Raw genomic sequence first — 11,669 nt, forward strand, 5'->3', positions numbered from 1 at the left:
AGAGGGAGAGAGAGCCCTGCCTAGAAAGATGGCTACATCCATGGGTGCAGAGTGTAAAGCTACCTAGCAAGTAATTGGGTAATCAGATCAGCAAATGGAGTCAAATGATGTGATTTTCAGTGATTTCCTGAACTTGGAGAAATATATGTGCATTTTCTTCCCCTCCCCCTATGTTTTAACCCAAATCTTCTCAAATAGCTCAGAGAGAGAGCAAATCTGAGGAATTGTAGAAGATAAGTCATTTGTTTGGACAATAGACAAAGAAAATAATTCAGGCACACAAGTACTTCACAGAAAGGGCAGTGCAGGCGTGTCTTCCTCCTAGTTGTTGGAGATCCATGACATCTCCTGCCCAGTGGCGCCACGTCTCTTCTAGGAGAAGGCAGGCTGCGTAGCCTGGTGAGAAAGGGAGTCTAAGGGGATGAGAATAGCCCTGTACAAGCAGAACTGGGATTATGTTCTGGCTCCCCCTTCCCCCCACTGGGGCAGTTACTTAACCCTTCCCCATCTCTTTGTTTTATTTATTTTAAAATGAAGGTTACTAAACTCCTTGGGTTTGGGGAGGGTAAAGAAGATAAAGCAGGAAGAGGGCTTAGCAAAATGTCTGTCACATAGTGAATCTTCAAAACGTGTTAGCCATCCCTGTGATTGCTACAAGATAATTTGATGGATAAGGAAAGTCTGGATCATCCTATTATTTTCTACATCAAGTTCTTAATGTTCCTTAACATAGCTTTTAGAGGTGTTAGAGGAATTATATAATTAGATCACTGCTGTCTTGTGGCTCTTGGATCAGTCACGGCCCTGCCGGGAAACAATTCCCTCCAAAGGATTTAAGTGGAAAGAATTCAGTGAAGGGACTATTTACAGAGGCGTGTGCAGAGTTAAAGGACCAATGGAGGACACTGAGACCTCTAGGGACCAGCAGCAGTGGGGAGCCTGAAGAAGAAAGGGTAAGCAGGTGGCCAGAGGCAGGGGGTATGGGAGCCATAGTGGGGAGGGAACTCTGGCCAGGAATGCAGGTAGAGCAGGGCATGTGGGGAAGAAGTCCCCTGGCCTCTCTCTCCTCTCACTCTCTGACCTCACATTGGTGTTTCCTCTTGGCTGTGTCTCACTGGAAGCCAGAGAGCAAGGGATTGGGGTGAGGCCAACCCCAGGTGTCAGCTCCCTGGGGGCACAGGGCAGGGACAGAGGGGCAGAGAGTGGATTCTCAGGGGCAAACGGAAATAAGAGCAACCAGCCAGGGTTTATCTGTCCTTAGTGTGATTTTTAGTTACTAGGGCAGGTTCTCAGAAAAAAATTGCTACAGAAATATTTATTCTTACTGTTCTGTGTGCTCTTACCCACCTCTCTGGTGAAAGTATAAGTTCATTGAAGGCAAAGACTATGGCTTATTCCTTTCCTAGTCCCCACAAAGCTTAGCAAAAGGCAAAAAACCAATGCTGGCAATAAAGAACTATATACATAATCGATGGGAAAGTAATAGTAACAGCTATTCTTATTATAGCAGACTCTTACATAATATCTGCTATGTACAGCTATTAATCTAAATATGTATACATTTTAAAGATTTTAACTGATTTAATCACCTCAACAAACCTGTGGAAGGCACTGTTATTACTGTCCTTTGGAGATGAAGAAACTGAGGTTCAGAGTGGTTAAGTAGGCAATGAATAACCCTTCTCTGCAATATCTGTGTCTACAGTCAAAGAGGATAGATCTCCTCCATCAAGGGAGGTGAGATGGGTAGATTTTTGGAAACTCCTTCTTGCTAGGGGCAGGGAAACCTAGTCGTCAGTGTGACTATTTTTTTTTTTTAAGGATTTACTTATTTAAGAGAGGGTGGGGAGGGGCAGAGGGAGAGAGAATCCCAAGCAGACTCCACTGAGCATGGAGCCTGACGTGGGGTTTGATTTCACGATGACCTGAGATCATGACCTGAGTCAAAACCAAGGGTTGGATGCTCAACTGACTGAACCACCCAGGCACCTCCTGTATAACTATTTTACGTGATGAGTAAATTATAATTTTAGGTAGCATACAGAGAGGGAGTTTTATAACATTGAACTGGTTGGAGGGAGAGCCATTCCTTTTTAGTACTCTTTCAATCCTTCTGATTACACTAAAAAAAGAAAGTTTCAAATTGATGTTAATCTTTAACAGAGAATTTCTACAAAATCTTCCTAAAACAGAGACAGTGAGTCTCAGACTCAGAGTCTTTGCAGGCAACAGTACCTGAAATTGAGTTTATATTGTGTTTTTAGGATAGGTGGTTTATTTTTTCTTTTTATTTTATTTATTTATTTATTTATTTATTTATTTATTTATTTATTCTTTTTGATGGAAAAACAAACATTTCTTTTAAACAGTGTTTCTTTAAAGCTAAAAAGAAAGTGCTTTCAATGAAAAATATTACATAAATAATAACGTAGGAGCCATACAGGATATGGGTGATATTCCATGTGGCCAAATGTTATTTTATTTTATATTTTTCTAAATATTTTTATTTATTTATTTTAGAGGGAGAGTGAGTGAGCATATCAGCAGGGGGAGGGAAAGAGGGAGAGGGAAAGAGAGAATCCCAAGCAGACTCCACCCTGAGCATGGAGCTGGGCTCAATCCCAGGACCTTGAGATCATGACCTGAGCTGAAACCAAGAGTAAGATGTTTAACTGACTGAGCCACCCAGGCATCGCCCCAAGCCAACTTTTAGAAGTGCTGTGTGAATGCTAGAATTTGGGAAATATTTACTTTAAGGAAAGAGACTGTGAGTGGGTAAGCTTTGGGCTCCTCCAGTCTGATGAACGCTGCCAGGTGATAACATGCAAGTTTCTTTCTTTTCACCATTTTGTCTTGTCATTGTTACTTACTTAATAGATGATTTAAAGGAAATAAGAATGAATAAATCCTTCTGTCTTGAATACTGAGGGCTGTGTCAGATCAATTCACAGACATCTCAAAAATTCTTGTCAAAGGCTGTTGTAGGCTGGATAATGGCCCCCAAAGCTATTGGGTACCTGGAATCTGCAAATGTTACTTAATGTGGCAAAGACTTCGAAGATGTAATTCAATTGGGGAACTTTGAGATAGGTAGATGATCCTGGATTATCTGTGTGGGCCCTTAATATAGGCACAGTGTTCTTTTTTTTAATGATTTATTTATTTATTTTAGAGGGAGAGAAGGAGGGGGAGGGGCAGAGGGAAAGGCAGAGAGAATCTCAAGCAGGCTTCACTGCTGAGCATAGAGCCCAAGATGGGGCTTGATCTCAGGACCCTGAGGTCTTGACCTGAGATGAAACCAAGAGTCGGATGGTTAACCCACTGCCCCATCCAGGTGCTCCGAGGCACAGTGTCCTCATGAGAGAGATGTAGAGTGAGATTTTATACACACAGGGGAGAAGATGATGTGAAAATGTGGCAGACAGAGATTTGAAGATGCTGGCCTTGAAGACTAGGGTGATGATGGCCAAAAGCCAAGGAGTGCTAGTTGTCACCAGGAATTGGAGGAAGCAAGAAACAGATTCTCCCCTATAGCCCCTGGGGCTAGCATAGCTCTTGATTTTGGCCCAGCAATACTCATTTTAGTGTTTCTGGCCTCCAGAACTCTGAGGGAATAAACTTCTGTGGTTTTAAGCCATCTAGTTTGTGTAATCTGTTATCCTAGGAAACTAATCTGCTGCCTTCGGAAACTAATACAAAGCTTACAGCAGGAGCAGAATGATTAAGGTACCTTGGGTACAGTGGCAAATGACCTCTCTCTACCTTTTCCATCCTTCCTGATGCTCTCAAGATTCCAAGTTCCCAGGTGTGAATGATGGGCAGGGCTGAGCTTAGGTCATGTGTCTGCCCTGCCCACTCATCCGCACCATCCTGGGATGAGGAAGGAAGGAGCTGGAACTTTTTGCTTAAGCACTCATCAAGAATTACACTCCCATGAAGACTGTACCCAACAGCAGAGAGATCTACCCTCCAAGGAAATTGCAGAGCTTTGAAAAAGAGGGAAAGGACACTGAGCTGCCTCCAAATGGCAAATATCTATTACAGAGATTGTTATTATTATTATTATATAACTATTCTTACATAAACTATAAATTCTGTGGAGAAACTGAAGATGGTGGCGAATGGGAGAAAAAAATTCAGGATTAGAGCAGGTAAGAGAAGCTTCACAAGGAAGATGCTACTTGAGGTCCAGGCCCTGAGCCATGAGCTGGGTTCATAGGGCAGAGACAAGAGATGAAATTACCTCAGCTGAAAAAAGTTGATCAATAAGTTGGAATATAGGTGTTTGTGTGTCTTATTTAAGAATTTCAGCCAAAATGTACTTCCCATGGGTCTCTATATTTGCTGTTGGAGTCCTCTGAATACTCTTTTCCTCAGTGGTGGTAAAAATAACACTGCATGTTTAAAGTGTGTTTTCCCCCTCCTCTTTTGCATTTCTCCATCAAGGCATTCAGAAGTGGGTAGAAAAATGAAAAGATACAAGAATAAAGGAAGAGATTTCTTTGCTGTCATGGTTTTTCAAAAATCAGGACGATAAAAGGAAGCAAAAATTGGATAGATTGATATGCCAGTCCTGATATTTTGGTTTCTATTTCCTCTACAAAAGAGAGGATCTAAGATTGCATGATGTCCAGTGTAAAGTGACAAACAGAATTAGGAGTTACACAGACACATAGCTGCTAACCTGAATGCTTTTACAAAAGGAATAGAGCATTGCTGTATTTTGGAACCATTTACACCATTAAGGGTAAAATTCTAGAAAAGCAGTATTATATTAGGCCTAGAGTATGCCTAACTTTAGATATTTAAGGACCACCATCAAAAAATTTTCAACATCTGGGATGCCTGGGTGGCTCAATGGTTGAGCTTCTGCTTTTGGTGTAGGGTGTGTTTCCGGGGTCCTGGGATCAAGTCCTGCATCTGGCTCCTCACAGGGAGTCTGCTTCTCCCTCTGCCAATGATTCTGCCTCTCTTTCTGTTTCTTTTATGAATGAATAAATAAAATCTTTACAAAAAAAAAAAGAATTTAACAATATCTACATACCACTAATGCATTTTTCCCCTAAAATATTAAAAAATAATAAACTTTTCTTCTTTGGCATTGAAATCCTTCATGATTTCAATATTACCACATATTTTTGTGCCCTGAAAGAAATTTTTAACATTTACTTTATTTCTTGATAAACACACTTTATTTAAATGTAACATAGATATTTAAAAATGTACAAATCATGTATATGGAGCTTGATGAATTTTTATCAAGTAAATTCACCCATATAACCAGCACCAGACAAGTAATAGAATAGGACTAGCACCCCAGAAGACTTACTCATACCCCTCTCTAGTCAATATGCTCCTCTAAAAGAAAAAGCTTTTCTGATTCTATCATATCAACCAGTTTTTACTATGTTCTGAACTTTATACAAATGGGGTCCTACAGTATGTACTCATTTGGGTCTAGTTTCTTTCATTCAGTATTAGGTTTAACTGTGCTATGGTCCTTTGTTGTTGCATAATATTTGTGGTGCATATGGAGGTACGCAGGCAGATCTCTCTTGAAGGAAGAACTTTTTGCTAGGAATGCAGTCTGTGAACAGCTTTCTGTTCTCAGATTCTTCAGGATTTGCCTCCACTGCAGAAAACCTCTTCATCCATTGGCATGACGTTTTTGAGGTGGCCAACATTTGATGACTGATCATGGCAGGATATAAAGGTTTGGCCACTTTGGCCCACAATGGGACATTTCTAACTAGTCATGTGTGCTGTATATTGGCCGGGCTTCAGTGAGCTTGTATTATGATTCAACCTCTCCCTTTGCTTCCTCCCCCTCCCTTCCAGATGGTTCCTTTCTAATGAACACTCCGCATGTCAAACTCCATTTCTGTGTCTGCTTCCAGAGAACCCAACCTGTGCCAGTTGGTCCTGGGAGAAGCCTGAGAAAGTAGGCAGTAAGATGGGGTCTAGGAGTTGGGTCACTTGCCTTCTGACTGGCAGTGAGGACTTTGTCACTGGTCAGTGGAGCCCAGGTAGCCTGTGGCACAAGGTGGTAGGTCCTACTGTTAAAACTCTTACTAGTGATGAATTAGGAAGGATAGCAAAGAAATGTACTACCTAGTGCCATGCATCAGGTGTTTGGAAAGTATGGGGGAAATCAAAACTATAAAAACAATGGAGTTAGATGACTATTTCCATGTGCCAAGTGGATGCAATTGCCAGGGTGAGTAGCAGGTTTGGAGTGCTGGCAGAGAATGAAGTATGGGAGTTAGGGAGATGGTTAATAAAACATGGCATCCCTAGAGACAGAATAGATATGCAACCAACACAAGTACCATTCAGCTTGTACCATCAGAAGAAATCATAGATGGATGACCAGAAGAAGGTAATGACTTCAATTAAAAAAAAAAAAAAAGATTTCTTGCCTTGTTTCCAGATCTGAGCCGTTTTTTTTTTTTTAAGCTTTATTTATTCATGAGAGACACATAGAGGGAGGCAGAGACATAGGCAGAGGGAGAAGCAGACTCCCTGCAGGGAGCCCAATGCGAGACTTGATCCCAGGACCCCGGGATGCATGACCCGAGTCAAAGGCAGATGCTCAACCACTGAGCCACCCAGGTGCTCCCTGAGCCAGTTTTTCAACTCAGAATTCACTGACTGAAGACTATGTCAGGTCTTCAAGAAGAAGGACACTTCAACACTATGGCAAATATTTATAGTAATGATGCTCCTAGTCTTACTTCAAAAGGAACTATAGCCACTAGTTAGGGTGACTGCACATTGGGAAAAGGGAACACTCAAACATTTTGATTAATGTTGGACCTAGGATCTCAGTTGACTCTGTTACTCAGAGATCTATAGCATTATCTTGGCCCTCCTTTTAGAGTGGAGGTATGTGAGGACCTGGTAAATGAAATCCCCTGCATCTGCAGATACATCCAGTGATTATTTTTCTGTTCTTGGATGTATAACTGGGACTATCATCCATGGTAGTTGAGTCCTAAACCTGTGGGGTACATGGGAAAGGCCAAGTGAAACCTGCTCCCCTTTCCATCCCTAGTCAAGATGGCAAATAAACAACAATACGACATCTCAGGATAAGGGGACAGTGGAAGTGTCACCCTAAGGTATCTAAAGATTTGTGATTCTATCATTCCATTCAATTCACCAGTCTGGCCCCTGTAGAAACAAGATGCATTCCAGGGGATAACAGTAGACTTTCATGAAAATAACTAAGTAATAGTCCCAGTTGCAGTCACCATGTCAGAGGTGTATCTTTGATAAAGCCAAATATTACGGTTTCAGATATATAGTTTGCAGCCATTAATTGAATGAATGTGTTCTGTTTCTGAAACACTTTGCATCCATAACCAACAGGCAACAACATACACATCTAGTTTTGCTCCAGGGCTATTTAAACTCTCCTGTCCTCTGTCTTAATATAGTCTGAAAAGATCTTGACCATTTGGACATCCTACAGAATATCACATTGATCCACTATATTGATGATATTATGCTAATCAGGCTGGATGAGCAAGAATGGGCTAGATTACTAGAAGATGTGTTCCAGAGCATAAGAGATAAAACCTATGAAGACTTAAGTGCCTGCCATATCAGTAAAGTTTCTAGGAATTCACGAATAAGGAGAATGCCAGGAAGTCCCACCAAAGTACAAAGACAAATTTTTGCATCCTCTCATAAAGGAGGAAGTCTAGTGCCTAGCAGACCCCTTTAAATCTGGAGGAAGCTTATTCCACACCTGGGAATCTTACTGTGGCCCATATAACAGGTGTCACAAAAGGCTGCCAGCTCTGAGTGGTGCCCAAAACAGGGAATGCTCTGCAGCCAAGTCCAGGCTGTGGTGTCGTCAGCCATGTGACCATACAACCTGGCAGGCCCTATCAGTGATGGCAGCAAAAAATAATACAGCAGGAGTCCCACTGAACTGTAAGCTGTAGCTGCTACCCGAGCACTTTAAGGCTCCTTGTGTTCTAGAGAGTATGAAGCAAGGAAAGGAGTCACCATTTGGGGTGGGGGGAGCAATTGACTTCGATATCAGGAGGAGATAGGGTTGCTTTTTTTTCACACTAGGCAGGAAGGAATAAGTGTGGCACCCAGGTGATCCACTTGGATGCCTCTTGCTACTGTCTCGCTCAGCTGTGATGTTAAGAGGTCAAGGGCAATAATCCTGGCCCAAGAAGGCATAGTGAGCAGGAGTGCAGACCCCTCGGCCTTGATGGTCTGCATCCTGCCACCAGGTGGGTGTTAGCAGGTGTTAGCCGAGGGTGAGCACAATCTAGAATGGATAGTGGAGGAAGGAGAGATGAGTATCAGTGTGCCGCCAAGGCCAGCGTGGGGGGAAGTGGGGTGTTCTGGATTTTATCCCATCAACCTTCATCTCCGTGCTTCCCCCAGGGAGGCCCATTGGAATCCTGGAGGAGCAGTTTCTTGAACAAAACTGAAGGAGTGGAAGGGAACAGAGCCATGTGTGGTATGTGGTGAATACTGATATTTACTGCCCAGGGACCCCCTTTCAGAAGACTTGCTTCCCCAGCTCCTCAGAGGGGTGGTAGCAGATGGCATCTGTCAGCTCCTTCAGCTGCAGAGAGCCACCTTGCCTTTCCCAGGGCAGCCCATACCCAACGACAGGCCAGAGCAGGTGTATAAAGCACTTCAGCCCACTGAGGGACAACACCGAGGGACCATATGCTTCCCAGGCCTCCCCACATCCTTGGCCCCGACTTTGATGAGCTCGCCCTACTGTGTGATTCCCCCCTGTCTCCTCAGTCCTCAGGGATGTTGATGTCCGAGGCTTTTTGCAAAATACAAAAAGTTTCCAGGGGAGCCATCCTGATGGGATATTTCTCCTCAATGACCAAACCCCACTACAGACAAAATTTGGGGGATGGGGTCAACTGATTGGGATTGGTGTCCCAACTGAGATTTGTTCTCAGCAAGATGATGATAGGAGACGTTTATCCTCAGTGCTTAGTAGCCAATTTGACTGGATTTAATGTTGTGTGAACCCACAGCTGGTGTAGAGGAAAGACAATGGAGCTGGCCGTGGGTTCAAATCCTGACTCTTGGGCAAGTGACTTGAATTTTCTACTTCAGTTTCCTCATTTGTAAAATGGGCAAACGAAACCTTCTTTAGACAATTAAAGAGTGCATACAGCCCCTAGTGATCTGGTAAGGAATTTGCTGTCAAATAATGATCATTTAAAATTTTTATTTATTTTTAGCATGTCCAGCTATCATTTCAGGCAAGAAAGCAGTTTTTTTAAAATTATTTAAATTCAATTTAGGTAGCATACAGGGTAGTATTAGTTTCAGGTGTAGAATTTGGTGATTCATCAGTTGTATCTAACGCCCAGTGCTCATTACATCACGTACTCTCCTTAATGCCCCTCACCTAGAGGCCTCATTCCACTGCCCCTTTCCCCTCCAGCAACCCTCAGTTTGATTAATACTTGTTCATTAAGATTTTAGGGATTTAATGTGTCAGTTCTTCCGTGGGAAATAGCACTTTTAAAAAGGAGCTGTGACATCTATATAAAGGCATGACATGCCAATGGTTGGCATTTGGGGGAACAGGGGCCCTTCATTCAGTCCTATAAAGGAGAACACTCTTCATGTCTGGGCAAGGTGGGCTCTCTCTGCTTGCAATGAAGAGTAAAGAGAAAACTTTCCACTTCAGGAGGACTGCCCCCTCCCCTGCCACGATCCACGTGGAGAAGGGTTTGCCTACATCTTGCTTTTTCAAGTGGGACAACTAAAATATCTTCTAGCTATTTGTTCCAGTAGTTCAATATATATTCTTGGTTATATCAAATATTTGATATTTTAGGAAATCAGCCTTGTTAAATTAAAGTGGATAAGATGGCATTTTAAGGTCACCTTGCTATGATCAAACATGATGCTGACATTTACAATCCATTTCCATTCCTCCTCACATGTTTCCTTGTCAGTTAAATCCAGACTCTTCAAACTTAAAGGAGTTTCAAATCTAATAATGCAATTATAAATACTGTACTCGAATCGCTAACTGCCTACCGATTTCCAGGCAAGTTAGAAAACCATTGTATGTCCTTTCTCTTCATTTAAAACATTTTCACACTGAAAGTGGTTTTACTATGTTACCTGCCTAAGTATAAACAAGTATAAATAGGAAATGTTTATAAACTCCTTCAGTTAATGACTTTTGTTCACTGAAAAATCAAAGTAAGTTTGCAGGTCTATCAAAAAAAATGACAAATTAAAAGACATGTAATTAGCCACATGAATTGAAGGTGGTAGAGAACACAGTTTACAGAAAATACATCATCACACATGGAATGAAATTGGCTCACACTGCTGTGGGCAGGTGTTTTTTTTTCACCATTTGCCCTCATGCTGACAGTATCTTTTAAGAATGAGGTCTGCCTTTACCCTCTCTTGGATAGATCACTATTATCATAATGACCAAATGTCAAGGTAGGCACACAAATAGTGTGGGAATAGGTGGGTCAAACGTGGTTATCCTGGTGATGGAGATGTAACATGCTTACAAACAACATAACTTGAAGTATAGTAGCGATATTTAAGGGCTGAGAATATACCCACAGTCCTCTTCAGGGATCCATACACCCTGTTTAAGAAATACTCATGTATAATGCAAAGGAAACAGAATATAATAGTATAACTCTCAATAGGATATGCAGTGAGAAAAAGATGGGAATAGCCACTGTGATTAGGAAAGTAATCTTCTGGGTGAACTGCTGGAAATGTTTTCAGAATTTATTCTCTAAATATTCTTTTAATTGTGGTAAAGTATATACCATGAAATTTATAATTTTAACCATCATAAGTGTACACGTCTGTGGCACTAAGTACATTTACATTGCTGTGCAACCATTATACCATTATCACGATCCATCTCCGGAACTTTTTCATTTTCCCCAAATGGAACTCTGTCCCCATGAAACACTAACTCCTTGTTCCCCTTTCCCCTCTCCCCTCAGCCCCTGACAGCCACCATGCCGTATCTGTCCCTATGAAGTTGACTACTTTAAGGAAATCATATAGGAGGAATGAAAATATTTGTCCTTTTGTGATTAACTTACCTTACAATGTCTTCCAGGTTTATCCGTGTTGTATCTGTAGATCAGAATTTCCTTCCTTTTAAATAAAGGCCGAATAACTTTCCATGGAACATATATACCACATTGTGTTGATCTACTCATTCACCGATGGACATTTGGGTGGCTTCCACCTTTTGGCTTTTGTGAATGATGCTGCGATGAACATGGGTGTCCAGAGGTCTGCTCCAGTCCCTGCTTTTACTTCTTTTGGATGTATATCCAGAAGCGGAATTACTGGATCATGTGGTAATTAATTTCTATGCTTAATTTTTTGAGCAATCACTGTATTGTTTTCCAAAGCAGCTGTACCATTTTACATTCCTACCCACAATGTGCAAGGTTTCCAATTTCCTACATCCTTGCCAACACTTGTCATTTTCTTATTTTTTATTTTGTTATTGTTTAATATCAGTCTCCTAATGGGTGTGAGGTGGTATCCCATGGTTTTGACTTGCATTTCCCTAATGACTAATGATATTGAGCATCTTTTCGTATGTTTATTGGCCATTCATATATCTCTTTGGAGAAATATCTATTCAACTCCAGATTCACTTT

At 41.6% G+C, this 11,669-nt stretch overlaps 1 long non-coding RNA gene across 1 annotated transcript; it reads left to right on the top strand.

The window, feature by feature from the left end:
• The first annotated feature begins 5,872 nt into the window (after positions 1 to 5,872).
• On the top strand, positions 5,873 to 11,354 carry LOC119871053. Its single transcript, XR_005355034.1, has 3 exons — positions 5,873 to 5,941; positions 8,410 to 8,485; positions 11,114 to 11,354. It is a non-coding gene; the product is annotated as an uncharacterized LOC119871053 (long non-coding RNA).
• Positions 11,355 to 11,669: the final 315 nt, after the last annotated feature.

This window comes from Canis lupus, chromosome 2, assembly GCF_011100685.1.
Source record: "Canis lupus familiaris isolate Mischka breed German Shepherd chromosome 2, alternate assembly UU_Cfam_GSD_1.0, whole genome shotgun sequence".
Lineage (NCBI taxonomy): Eukaryota > Metazoa > Chordata > Mammalia > Carnivora > Canidae > Canis > Canis lupus.